This window comes from Elephas maximus, chromosome 7 (genome assembly GCF_024166365.1).
Source record: "Elephas maximus indicus isolate mEleMax1 chromosome 7, mEleMax1 primary haplotype, whole genome shotgun sequence".
NCBI classification, from domain to species: Eukaryota; Metazoa; Chordata; class Mammalia; order Proboscidea; family Elephantidae; genus Elephas; species Elephas maximus.
The window spans coordinates 22,497,114-22,509,939 of NC_064825.1; positions in this window are offsets into that span (position 1 = coordinate 22,497,114).

Sequence of the window (12,826 nt, forward strand, 5' to 3'; positions counted from 1 at the left end):
CAAGAATCCATAGAGAGGCAGCATGTAGAAATCCAAAAGATTAATAATAAAATTACAGAATTAGACAACGCAATAGGAAGTCAGAGGAGCAGACTCGAGCAATTAGAATGCAGACTGGGACATCTGGAGGACCAGGGAATTAACACCAACATAGCTGAAAAAACATCAGATAAACGAATTAAAAAAAATGAAGAAACCCTAAGAATCATGCGGGACTCTATCAAGAAGGATAACTTGCATGTGATTGGAGTCCCAGAACAGGGAGAGAGGACAGAAAACACAGAGAAAATGGTTGAAGATCTGCTGACAGAAAACTTCCCTGACATCACAAAAGACGAAAGGATATCTATCCAAGATGCTCATCGAACCCCATTTAAGATTGATCCAAAAAGAAAAACACCAAGACATATTATCATCAAACTTGCCAAAACCAAAGATAAAGAGAAAATTTTAAAAGCAGCCAGGGATAAAAGAAAGGTCTCCTACAAGGGAGAATCAATAAGAATAAGTTCAGACTACTCAGCAGAAACCATGCAGGCAAGAGGGCAATGGGATGACATACACAGAGCACTGCAGGAGAAAAACTGCCAGCCAAGGATCATATATCCAGCAAAACTTTCTCTGAAATATGAAGGCGAAATTAAGATATTTACAGATAAACACAATCTTAGAGAATTTGCAAAAACCAAACCAAAGCTACAAGAAATACTAAAGGATATTGTTTGGTCAGAAAACCAATAATATCAGATACCAGCACAACACAAGGTCACAACACAGAACATCCTGATATCAACTCAAATAGGGAAATCGCAAAAACAAATTAAGATTAACTAAAAAAAAATGCTCATAACAGGGAATCATTGAAGTCAACATGTAAAAGATCACAATAGTCAAAAAGAGGGACTAAATACAGGTGGCACAGAACTGCCATATGGAGAGTGATACAAGGCAATATAGAACAATACAAGTTAGGTTTTTACTTAGAAAAATAGGGGTAAATATTAAGGTAACCACAAAGAAGGATAACAACTCCATAACTCAAGATAAAAGCCAAGAAAAACGTTTTAACGACTCAACAAACATAAAGTTAAAAACTACGAAAATGAGGATCTCACAATTTACTAAGAAAAACGTCTCAGCACAAAAAAGTAAGTGGAAAAATGAAATTGTCAACAACACACGTAAAAAGGCATCAAAATGACAACACTAAACACTTATTTATCTATAATTACGCTGACTGTAAATGGACTAAATGCACCAATAAAGAGACAGAGAGTCACAGACTGGATAAAGAAACACGATCCATCTATATGCTGCCTACAAGAGACACACCTTAGACTTAGAGACACAAACAAACTAAAACTCAAAGGATGGAAAAAAAATATATCAAGCAAACAATAAGCAAAAAAGAAGAGGAGTAGCAATATTAATTTCTGACAAAATAGACTTTAGACTTAAATCCACCACAAAGGATAAAGAAGGACACTATATAATGATAAAAGGGACAATTGATCAGGAAGACATAACCATATTAAATATTTATGCAACCAATGACAGGGCTGCAAGATACATAAATCAAATTTTAACAGAACTGAAAAGTGAGATAGACGCCTCCACAATTATAGTAGGAGACTTCAACACACCACTCTCGGGGAAGGACAGGACATCCAGTAAGAAGCTCAATAGAGACACGGAAGACCTAATTACAACAATCAACCAACTTGACCTCATTGACTTATACAGAACTCTCCACCCAACTGCTGCAAAATATACTTTTTTTTCTAGCGCACATGAAACATTCTCTAGAATAGATCACATATATTAGGTCATAAAACAAACCTTTGCAGAATCCAAAATATCGAAATATTACAAAGCATCTTCTCAGACCACAAGGCAATAAAAGTGGAAATCAATAACAGAAAAACTAGGGAAAAGAAATCAAATACTTGGAAACTGAACAATACCCTCCTGAAAAAAGCCTGGGTTATAGAAGACATCAAGGAGGGAATACGGGAATTCATAGAATGAAACGAGAAGGAAAATACTTCCTATCAAAACCTCTGGGTTTGCAAAAGCAGTGCTCAGAGGCCAATTTATATTGATAAATGCACACATACAAAAAGAAGAAAGAGCCAAAAGCAGAGAACTGTCCCTACAACTTGAACAAATAGAAAGTGAGCAACAAAAGAATCCATCAGGCAACAGAAGAAAACAAAGAATAAAAATTAGAGCTGAACTAAATGAATTAGAGAACAGAAAAACAATTGAAAGAATTAACAAAGCCAAAAGCTGGTTCTTCGGAAAAATTAACAAAATTGATAAACCATTGGATAGACTGACTAAAGAAATACAGGAAAGGAAACAAAAAACTCATATAAGAAACGAGAAGGGCCACATCACAACAGACCCAACTGAAATTAAAAAAATCATATCAGATTATTATGAAAAATTGTATTCTAACAAATTTGCAAATCTAGAAGAAATGGATGAATTCCTGGAAAAACACTACCTACCTAAACTAACACAATCAGAAGTAGAACTAAATAGACCCATAATAAAAAAAGAGATTGAAACGGTAATCAAAAAACTCCCAACAAAAAAAAAGCCCTGGCCCGGATGGCTATACTGCAGAGTTCTACCAAACTTTCAGAGAAGAGTTAACACCACTACTACTAAAGGTATTTCAAAGCATAGAAAATGACGGAATACTACCTAACTCATTCTATGAAGCCACCATCTCCCTGATACCAAAACCAGGTAAAGACATCACAAAAAAAGAAAATTACAGACCTATATCCCTCATGAACATAGATGGAAAAATCCTCAACAAAATTCTAGCCAATAGAATTCAACAACATATGAAAAAAATAATTCACCACGACCAAGTGTGATTTATACCAGGTATGCAAGGTTGGTTTAATATTAGAAAAACCATTAATGTAATCCACCATATAAATAAAACAAAAGACAAAAACCACATGATCTTATCAATTGATGCAGAAAAGGCATTTGACAAAGTCCAACACCCATTTATGATAAAAACTCTCACAAAAATAGGAATTGAAGGAAAATTCCTCAATATAATAAAGGGCATAATTTTTTTTTTTTTTTTTTTTTTTTTTTTTTACAAAGCCAACAGCCAACATTACTCTAAATGGAGAGAGCCTGAAAGCATTTCCCTTGAGAACGGGAACCAGACAAGGATGCCCTTTATCACCACTCTTATTCAACATTGTGCTAGAAGTCCTAGCCAGAGCAATTAGGCTAGACAAAGAAATAAAGGGCATCCGGATTGGCAAGGAGGAAGTAAAATTATCTCTATTTGCAGATGACATGATCTTATACACAGAAAACCCTAAGGAATCCTCCAGAAAACTGCTGAAACTAATAGTAGAGTTTGACAGAGTCTCAGGTTATAAGATAAACATACAAAAATCGCTTGGATTCCTCTAAAAAAAAAAAACTCTACATCAACAAAAAGAACATCGAAGAGGAAATAACCAAATCAAGACCATTCACAGTAGCCCCCAAGAAGATAAAATACTTAGGAATAAATCTTACCAAGGATGTAAAAGACCTATACAAAGAAAACTACAAAGCACTACTACAAGAAACTAAAAAGGACATCCTTAAGTGGAAAAACATACCTTGCTCATGGATAGGAAGACTTAACATAGTAAAAATGTCTATTCTACCAAAAGCCAACTATACATACAATGCACTTCCGATCCAAATTCCAATGTCCTTTTTTAAGGTGATAGAGAAACAAATCACCAACTTCATATGAAAGGGAAAGAAGCCTCAGATAAGCAAAGCATTACTGAAAAAGAAGAAGAAAGTGGGAGGCCTCACTTCACCTGATTTCAGAAGCTATTATACAGCCACAGTAGTCAAAACAGCCTGGTACTGGTACAACAACAGGCACATAGACCAATGGAACAGAATTGAGAACCCAGATATAAATCCATCCACATATGAGCAACTGATATTTGACAAAGGCCCAGTGTCAGTTAATTGGGGAAAAGATAGTCTTTTTAACAAATGCTGCTGGCATAACTGGATATCCATTTGTAAAAAAATGAAACAGGACCCATACCTCACACCATGCACAAAAACTAACTCCAAGTGGATCAAAGGCCTAAACATAAAGACTAAAACGATAAAGATCATGGAAGAAAAAATAGGGACAACCCTAGGAGCCCTAATACAAGGCATAAAGAGAATACAAAACATTACCAAAAATGACGAAGAGAAACCAGATAACTGGGAGCTCCTAAAAATCAAACACCTATGCTCGTCTAAAGACTTCACCAAAAGAGTGAAAAGACCACCTACACACTGGGAAAGAATTTTCAGCTATGACATCTCCGACCAGCACCTGATCTCTAAAATCTATATGATTCTGTCAAAACTCAACCACAAAAAGACAAACAACCCAATCAAGAAGTGGGCAAAGGATATGAACACACACTTCACTAAAGAAGATATTCAGGCAGCTAACAGATACATGAGAAAATGCTCTCGATCATTAGCCATTAGAGAAATGCAAATTAAAACTACGATGAGATTCCATCTCACTCCAAGAAGGCTGGCATTAATCCAAAAAACACAAAATAATAAATGTTGGAGAGGCTGCGGAGAGATTGGCACTCTTATATACTGCTGGTGGGAATGTCAAATGGTACAACCACTTTGGAAATCTATCTGGCGTTATCTTAAACAGTTAGAAATAGAACTACCATACAACCCAGAAATCCCACTCCTTGGAAGATACCCTAGAGAAATAAGAGCCTTCACACAAACAGATATATGCACACCCATGTTTATTGCAGCTCTGTTTACAATAGCAAAAAGCTGGAAGCAACCAAAGTGTCCATCAACGGATGAATGGGTAAATAAATTGTGGTATATTCACACAATGGAATACTACGCATCAATAAAGAACAGTGACGAATCTGTGAAACATTCCATAACATGGAGGAACCTGGAAGGCATTATGCTGAGGGAAATTAGTCAGAGGCAAAAGGACAAATATTGTATAAGACCACTATTATAAGATCTTGAGAAATAGTATAAACTGAGAACACATACTTTTGTGGTTACAAGAGGGGGAGGGAGGGAGGGTGGGAGAGGGTTTTTTACTGATTAATTAGTAGATAAGAACTGCTTTAGGTGAAGGGAAGGACAATACTCAATACATGGAAGGTCAGCTCAACTGGACTGGACCAAAAGCAAAGAAGTTTCCAGGATAAACTGAATGCTTCAAAGGTCAGTGGAGCAAGGGCGGGGGTTTGGGGACCATGGTTTAAGGGGACTTCTAAGTTAATTGGCAAAATAATTCTATTATGAAAACATTCTGCATCCCACTTTGAAATGTGGAGTCTGGGGTCTTAAATGCTAACAAGCGGCCACCTAAGATGCATCAATTGGTCTCAACCCACCTGGAGCAAAGGAGAATGAAGAACACCAAGGTCACACGATAACTAAGAGCCCCAGAGACAGAAAGGGCCACATGAACCAGAGACCTACATCATCCTGAGACCAGAAGCACTAGTTGGTGCCCGGCCACAATCAACGACTGCCCTGACAAGGAGCACAACAGAGAACCCCTAAGGGAGCAGGAGATCAGTGGGATGCAGGCCCCAAATTCTCACAAAAAGACCATACTTAATGGCCTGACTGAGACTAGAGGAATCCCGGCAGTCATGGTCCCCAAACCGTCTGTTGGCCCAGGACAGGAACCATTCCCGAAGACAACTCATCAGACATGAAAGGGACTGGACAGTGGGGAGGAGAGAGATGCTGATGAAGAGTGAGCTAATTATATCAGGTGGACAGTTGAGACTGTGTTGGCATCTCCTGTCTGGAGGGGGGATGGGAGGATAGAGAGAGTTGGAAGCTGGCAAAATTGTCACGAAAGGAGAGACTGGAAGGACTGACTCATTAGTGGGAGAGCAAGTGGGAGTACGGAGTAAGGTGTATATAAACTTATATGTGACAGTCTGACTTGATTTGTAAACGTTCACTTGAAGCTCAATAAAAGTTAATAAAAAAAAAAAAAAAAAACCTGCACTCCAAGAAGGATCTAGAGGAAATGGACAAATTTCAAAAAACACACTACCTACCTAAACTAACACAAACAGAGATAGAAAATCTGACAGACCCATAACAAAAGAAGTGATTGATGTGGTGATAAAAAAAAAAAACTCCCAACAACAACAGCAACAAAAAATCTCTGACCCAGATGTCTTCACTGAAGAATTCCACCAAACATTCAGAGAGAGCTCACACCGGTACTAGTCAAACTATTTCAGAGCATAGAAAAGGAAGAAATACTCCCAGGTTCATTCTAGGAAGCCAGCATAACCCTGATACAAAAGTCAGGTAAAGACACTACAAAAAAAGAAAATTACAGGTCAGTATCTGTCATGAATAGATGCAAAATCTCTTTAAAAAATTCTAGCCAATAGAATTCAGCATCATATCAAAAAGTATAATACACCATGACCAAATAGGATTCATACCAGGTATGCAGGGATGGTTCAACATGAGAAAATCAATCAACATAATCCACCACCTAAATAAAAGAATCAAATAAGCATTAAAATTGACACAGAAAAGGCATTTGATAAAGGGCAACATACATTTCTGATAAAAAAAAACTCTCAACAAAATAGAAATAGAAGGAAAATTCCTCAACATAATAAATGTCATATTGTTTTTATATTAAAAATATAGCCAACATCATTCTTAATGGAGTGAGACTGAAAGGATTCCCCCTGACAACACGAACAAGAAGGCCCTTTATCACCAGTCTTATTTAACACTGTGGTTGAAAGTCCTAGCTAGAGGAATAAGGCAAGAAAAAGAAATAAATGTATCCAAATTGGAAAGGAAGAAGTAAAACTATCCCTATTTGCAGATTATATGATCCTATACATAGAAACTCCCAAAAATTCCACAAGAAAACTACTGGAACTAATAGAAAGATTCAGCAGAGTAGCAAGATACAAGATCAACATGTAAAAATCAGTTGTATTTCTATATACCAACAAAGAGAACTTTAAAAAGGAAATCAGGAAAACAATGCCATTTATAATAGCCCCCCAAAGATAAAATACCTAGGAATAAGCCTAATCTGGAATGTAAAAGGCCTATACAAAGAAAATTACAAAACACTATTACAAGAAACCAAAAGAGTCCTACTTAAATAGAAAAACATACCATGCTCATGGATAGGAAGACTAAACATTGTGAAAATGTCAATTCTATCCAGAGCGATCTACAGATACAATGCAATCTGTATCCAAATACCCTGGTGGTGTAGTGGTTAAGAGCTCTGGCTGCTAAACAAAAGGTCGACAGTTTCAACCCACCAGGCACACCTTAGAAACTCTATGGGGCAGTTCTCTGTGCTAAAGGGTAACTATGGGCCACTGATGACAATGGCTTTTTTTTGGTTTTGGTATCCAAATACCAACAGCATTCTTTAACAGGAAGGGGAAACTAATCATCAATTGCATATGGAAAGGAAAGAGGCCCTGGATATCCAAAGCTTTACTAAAAAAGAAAAACAAAACAGGAGGCCTCACACTACCTGATCACAGAGTCTGCTATATAGTCATCCTGCTCAAACAGCTTGGTACTGGTACAATGACAGACACATAGACCACTGAAGCAGAATTGAGAACACGGTAGTAAATTCATTGACCTATGGTCAACTGATCTTTGACAAAGGACCAAAGTCTTAATGGGGAATAGTCTCTTTTACAAATAGCGCTGGTAAAACTGGATGACCATCTGTAAACACATGAAACAGGACCCATACCTCACACCATACACAAAAACTAATTCAAAATGGATCAAAGAACTAAATCTAAAACTAAAAATATACAAATCACAGAAGAAAAAATAGGGACAATGCTATGGTCCCTAACATATGGCATAGCTATGATATAAACCATAACTAACAACGCACAAACATCAGAAGATAAACTAGATAACTGGCAGCTTCTAAAAATTAAACATTTATGCTTTTCAAAACACTTCACCAAAACAGCAAAAAGAGAACCTACAAATGGAAAAAATTTTGGCTGTGACATATCCGGCAAGGGTATAATCTCTAAAATCTATAGAACGCTTCAACACCTCAACAACAGAAAGAAAAATCCCAATGAAAAAATGGGCAAAGGATATGAACAGACACTTCACCAAAGAAGACATTAAGGCAGCTAACAGACACATGAGGAAATGCTCATAATCATTAGCCATTAGAGAAATGGCAATCAAAACTGCAATGAGATACCATTGGCAGTACTCAAAAAAACAGAAAATAACAGACATTGTAGAGGTTGCCGGGAGATGGAAACTCTTATGCAGTGCTGGTGAGAATGCAAAATGGCACAACCACTGTGGAAAATGATATAGCACCTCCTTAAAAAGCTAGAAATAAAAATACCGTATGACCTAGCAGTCCCAATCCTAGGAATATTTCCTAGAGAAATAAGAGCTGTCACAGGAATAGACATATGCACACCCATGTTGCTTGCAGCATTATTCATAGTAGCAAAAAGACGGAAACAAACTAAGTGCCCACCAACAGAAGAATGGATAAGCAAATTATGATACATACAGGGAGCCCTGGTTGCACAGTGGTTAAGCATTTGGCTGCTAACCAAAAATCCGGCAGTTCGAATCCACCAGCCACTCCTTGGAAACCATACAGGGCAGTTATCTGTCCTAGAGGATCTCTATGAGTTGGCGTCTACTCGATGGCAATGGGTCTAGTTTTGCTTGGTTGGTACATAAACTCAATGGAATACTCTGCAATGATAAAGAACTATGATGAATTGATGAAATATTTCATAACACAGATGAATCTGGAGGGCATAATGTTAAGTGAAATGAGTCAATAACAAAAAGACAAATACTATATGAGACCGCTATTATAAAAACTCAAGAAAAGGTTTACACGCATTAAAAAAGAGTCTTTGATGGTTCTGAGGGAGACGAGGGTTGGGGATGTGAAATCATTAACTAGATAATAGACAAGTGTTAACTTTGATGAAAGAAAGACAACACACAATATAGAGAAAGTCAGCACAACTTGACCAAGACAAAGTCATAGAAACTTTATGGACACATCTAAACACCCGAAGGGACTGAGTTACTGGAGCGTAGGGCTGGGAACCACGGTAATGGGAATCACCAAGATCAATTGGCATAACAAAGTTCATAAAATAAATGTTCTACATCCAACTTTGGTGAGTAGCGTCTGTGATCTTAAAAGCTTGTGAGAGAACATCTAATATACACCTGCTGGTCCCATCTAGAGCAAAGGAGGATGAAGAAAACCAAAAACACAAGGGAAATATTAGCCCAAATGACTAATAGACCACAGACGCTACAGCCCCCACCACTCCGAGCCCAAAAGAACTAGATGGTGCCTGGCTGTCACCACCGACCACTCTGACAGGATTCACAATAGAGGGTTCTGGACAGACTGGGAGAAAACAAAATTCAAGTTCACAAACACACACAAAAACCCAAAAAGCAGATTTACTGTTCTGACATACTGGAAGAATGCCTGAGACTATGGCCTCCTGAAGCTCTTTTAACTCAGAACTGAAGCCACTCCCGAAGTTCACCCTTCAGTCAAAGCTTAGACAGGCCTAAAACAAAGAATAACATGAGTGAGGAACACGCTTCTTAGTTCAGTCATGTATATGAGACCAAATGGGCAACACCTGCCCAAAAGCAATGACAAGAAAGCAGGAAGGGGCAGAGAAAATGGACTGGACAGGAAATAGGGAATTGGGGTGTGGAAGGGGAGATGGTTGACACATCGTGGGGACTGCAATCAATGTCACAAAGCAATTGTGCATAAATTGTTGAATGAGAAACTAATTTCCTCTGTAAACTTTCACCTAAAGCACAATAAGAAAATAAATAAATAAATAACACATAAATTTCGATTACACAATCACATATATCCTGAACCTGGCTATAACTAACTGGTTATGGATGAGCCTTATTTTTTATAAACTGAAAACAGATAATGTATAAGTTTATATGACATCACTTTTATTATGCCTTCCTGTTGTTGAATATGTACTCATATATTACGATAGTAATACTATATTTTTAACACGCCAAAATAAAACGCTTCATTAATAAAGCTTAATACAAATTATATTTCATAAAAATATTTTAAATATGATATGTCAAACTTAAACATTTCTTGAAGTAGCTTTTTTTTTTTTTTAACATAGAAGTATTCAGCACAGATGTTAGGGTGAACATGTTGCCCACATCTGAAGTTCTTAGGCTGTTCATACAACATAACTTTTTCTATTATTCAAGTTGCTTTCAATTCAGCCTTCTGCATTTTGCTGTTTATGACCAAATGATTTCTTTTTACTTCCACATACCGTTAAATGAGCAGCAATAAAATGTAAAAGCATGGTAATTAAGAATGAGTATAACTTGTAGATGAACCTACTAATTGCATATGTGTTTGCACGGATTATAACCAGACACACAATAATAGAAACAGTTACGAAACACTCCTAAACAACAGTTTATGGATATTTTTATTTTTCTTCTGCTACTTTAAAACTACTAAATTTTTGATATTTATCTTTAATGTATGAATGCTATCATATGCCTTCATTTTCTTCATTATAATCATTTTGATTAACATTGTACTTCACTTCTTCCTAGTCTTATACTAAATTGGTAAAAAGTGGTAGTTTGAAAGATTCATGTTAATCTTCCTAGATGACTCACTCAAAACTTTGTTTACAAAGTATGTGAGAGCAAAGTTTCAAAATCAAATAATTTTGCAATGATCTCTCTAGAAGTATACAATTTAGGAATGCTGTAGAAAGGGTAGGGAGCCCTGGTGGCATAATGTTTAAGCTCTCCACAGCAAATCAAAAGGTCTGTGTTTCAAATCCACCCAGGGTAATTGGTTCGATGCCAGTTCCCATGTAGCTAAATGCCAAAACATTGGTGTCAGACTGGAGTTAAAACTCTCAGTCTTTCACTTTTTAGCTGTGTAATCTTTAGCAATTTTTTAAATATTTAAAACGGGGTTGTGTCCTAGACACTTCAATAAATGAAGGAAAGGAATATCAGGCACTCACTTTGGAATGGAAGGAATAAAACTATCCCTATTTGTAAATGATGGTCTAAATAGAAAATCCGAAAGAATCTATACAAAATTGCATAAGCAAGCTTAGTTCTAATTATTAATTATTAATAAGGTCACAAGATTCAAGGTCTATTTATCTAACTCAAATGCATTTCCATACATTAACAATGAACAATTGGAAACTGAGTATCTTAAGTGACATTTAAAATAGCACCTAAAAACATGAAATTCTTACCTATAAATACAGCAAAATAACTAATATCTGTATCTTAAAATTGACTCAGTGGCACTGGGTATATCTTAAAAGCTGAAAAATATTGACAAAATAAATAAAAGAACACATAAATAAGTAAAGCCACGTTATGTTCGTTGTCCAGGAGACTCAATAGTGTTGTCCCTTCTCCACAAATTGACCTATAGCTTCTATGTATTCTCAGTCTAAGTCCCTGGTAAGTTTTTTGTAAAATTAAACAATATAGTTCTAAAATGTATTTGAAATGTTAAAGGATTATTAATGTATTAATATTTTTCTGGGGTAATGCTTAAGATTTTAGTTTCTGGAGGTATTATCACACCATGGTTTGAGTGACACTTTTGGAACTCTGCTAACTTGGCTACCATGTAATACATTGCACAAATTGATTTGACAGTTCCTGAATTACTTTCTTTTAGTAACATAAAGATACATGTATCTCATAGCATACTATTGACTCTCCTGAAAGAGCTTAAAGAAATAAACTTCATTTTATATGCATTTACATTAGATATTAGAAGAAACATAATGGAATGAACAAACTGAATTTAGAGTAGACCATCTTGAGCTTTGAAATTGGCATTGTCACGGAGATAGTTGGGGCTTAACAGGTCCCTGACATGGAGAACACCCTGTAACACCCAGTGAAAAGCAAGGGTTATAACAACAGGAAAAAAAAAGAGAATAAAAATTCCATCAAGATAGCTTGTATTGAGTGGCCTTGAAGAGATCTTAGAGGTTCTCTCTGGAATTCTCTGATAACTGCCCATGGAAAGATAACTGAGCAACAACATAGTCACAGCTGCAATAGTAAGGGGAAAACTAAAATAGGAGGGCCCACCTCCATGTTACCAGGCTGGGCTAACACATACTTGTACTAGGTATGCGGGAGGCGTGACTCCACAAATGACTGAGGGCTTTGTCAACTTTGCCTAGGTCTTCTAACTTTCAGAAATAATTAAGACTGAGAATTAAGTCTGGGTCCCTCTGTTGACCAAGTCCAAGCTCATTGCCTTTGAGTTGATTCTGAATCATAGTGACCCTATAGGACAGAGTAGAACTGCCTCATAGGGTTTCCAACAAGCAACTGGTGGAACCGGCCAGATGTTGGATAGTGCCCGCACATGTGCAAGAAACAGAGAGTGTTACTGTGTGCCCAGAACAGGGCAAAGGCTCCTCTGATAAGGAGAGGGAACTGGGAGAGAGAAGGCAACTCAATTCCTAGTCTGCATATCAGAGAATGTTTTGGTAATGGCCACACAGGAGCCAGGATATATATTTACAAGGCTCATCTCCTAGTAAAAAAGCCAAAAGAGACAAAAGTTTTGAAAAATCACACCTCCAAGGATGTAATACCCAATGCAATACACTTTCAACACAGTAATGTGGCACCAAAGCCCATTTCTTCAGTTTCACAC